This window comes from Mandrillus leucophaeus, unplaced genomic scaffold, assembly GCF_000951045.1.
Source record: "Mandrillus leucophaeus isolate KB7577 unplaced genomic scaffold, Mleu.le_1.0 Scaffold43, whole genome shotgun sequence".
In the NCBI taxonomy this organism is placed as follows: domain Eukaryota; kingdom Metazoa; phylum Chordata; class Mammalia; order Primates; family Cercopithecidae; genus Mandrillus; species Mandrillus leucophaeus.
In genome coordinates, this window is record NW_012104587.1 from 1,831,137 (window position 1) to 1,833,617 (window position 2,481).

Consider the following 2,481-nt stretch of genomic DNA (forward strand, 5'->3'; position numbering starts at 1 on the left):
CAGTGAGCCAAGATTGTGCCACTGTACTCCAGTCTGGGTGACGCAGTGAGACTACAAAACAAAACAAAAAAAGACTAGGCCGGGCACGGTTGCTCACGCCTGTAATCCCAGCACTTTGGGAGGCCGAGGCAGGTGGATCATGAAGTCAGGAGATCGAGAACATCCTGGCTAACATGGTGAAACCCCGTCTCCACTAAAAATACAAAAAATCAGCTGGGCATCCTGGCAGGCACCTGTAGTCCCAGCTACTTGGGAGGCTGAGGCAGGAGAATGGCGTGAACCCAGGAGGCGGAGTTTGCAGTGAGCCGAAGTCGAGCCCACTGCACTCCAGACTGGGCGACAGAGCGAGACTCCGTCAAAAAAAAAAAAAAAAAAAAAAGAAAAAGGGATTCGAGTGGAGTCACAGTGCATTGCAACCTGGAATTCCTTAGTTAGAGATTCTTCCGCCTTAGTTTCTAGTTAAAACCATGGGGAAAAAAGCGTTAAACACATGATAAAAAGAACTAAGGCCGGAAGCGGTGGCTCATGCCTGTATGTAATCTTTGGGAGGCCGAGGCGGGCGGATCACGAGATCAGATTATATCACAGTGAAGCCCCATCTCTACTAAAAATATAAAAATTTAGCCGGGCGTGGTGGCACGTACCTTCATTCATAGACCCAACCACTCTGAAAATAGAAACAGATAAATCGCTTGAGGTCAGACGGTAGTACAGCCCTTCATACAGAGTCAGAGTGAAACTCTCCTTATAGAGAACAAAAACACACACCCAAAATTCGCCGCACAGGCAAGCTGAATTATCAGTAATATCAACGAAATCGCGGTTGCTTGAATCTTTTCTTTATGACACGAATTGTTTCCCCCAAAAAGGGTGTGCACCGTTCCTGGAAGTACTGCAATACCAGGTCGATGCGTGGAGTGGACGGAGCAAGCTCCTTTTCCATCTCCTATTTCCAAAAATCCATTTAATATATTGTCCTCGGATAGAGGACGTATCAGATATTAAACTGATAAGAACAGATACTACACTTGATCTTAGCCAAAAGGCCGAGAAGCGATACTGCTACTAGCGCTGCCTTGGCGGCCTTATCCTTCCTATCTTCTACCCAGTTATGGTAACTATCTAGGCATTAAATGTTAAATTATTTTCCAATACGTTATAATTCCAAAACGCAGTTTTCATTATTCTTTCTTAATAGTAGTGCTATAGTTTGGAAACATACCTATTTAAGGGTCCTGTACTTCTTCTCCCGCCTGCTCTCTGCTCAGTTTGTTTTGCATAAACCCGCCCCTTCGCTTTTTAAGGATCCTGGGATTGGCCCACATACTAATCGTGATTTCAGTACCTGCGTAGCTTCTTTTTCCCAGATTGTGGCGTTAGTCTCCCAGCCTAGAGGTTTATTGGGCTCTCCAGGGGCGGCGTGACAGTGCTGCAGGTGGGGGCACCCCTCTCTGGGACCTTTCTTGGGAGAAGCCGCGGCGCGGTTTCAAAGCACAGGTTTTGGAGTCCAAAAAAGGAGGTTGGGCTCCGCGCTCTCCAGTTCCTGACTTAATGGCCTGAGGCTTGGTACTTAGGCCCTTGTCTCCTCCCCAGTTAAACGGGGAAATGGTGACACGCACTCTCGGGAGTTTGTGAGAACTGAGGACACAGGGGCGAGGCACGACCTGCACTTTGCATTTGTACTGTCCACCAGCAACCGCCCGGCCCTTCACTGAGAGGGAAAGATGCCCTGAGAAAGCCATTTCGGAGGCTCCTGATCCTCAAACCCGGGATCCCGCGGTGGGAGAAGGGTACTGACGCCTCAGCTCCGATGTCCTCCGACCCACGCACTCCTTAGAGTTACTTTCAGACCGGCCAGCAACGCGGTAAGGCAGCCCACTCGGAAGTCCGACCAAGAAACCACAGGGCCTCTCCTAGAAGGCAGAGGCAGGGTCGTTAGAGGACTGGGGTGAAGGAGGAGGAGGAGAGTGTAGGTAAAATTGAAATGGAGCGATTTCTTTTTAATCGATCAAAGCAAACCCGCCAGAATGAAAGAGATTAATATGAGGCCCTCGCTGAGAAGGGACTTAAGGTCTTGCTTTCTTGGGAGCTCTATTAATATAAACGTAGATCGTTCTGTTGGAAACCCTTTAACCCGGGTTGGAAATAGAGGCAGTGTCTTTGTATCAAAGCGTTTTGCGTGGCTGAGATCCTCCAGGCAGGAGTCAGGCGTTACATTCTCTGATAAAACGTCAACCAAGGAAGAATAAAGATCTCTGTGACATGAATAAATTTAAGGAAAAGTGCTGTGCTTTAATATGCATATGTAAACATCTCCATAAACCCTTTTAGTGCATAAAGAGCTGCGTTGCGCTAGCAAGTCCCACCTTTCGCCCTAAGGCAGTTTTCTCCCATCTTAGTAAACAGAACATACAATCGGGTTTTACACGGAGATGTTCCATTGCCCAGGGACGGGCAGGAGACAGATGCTTTTCTCTATCT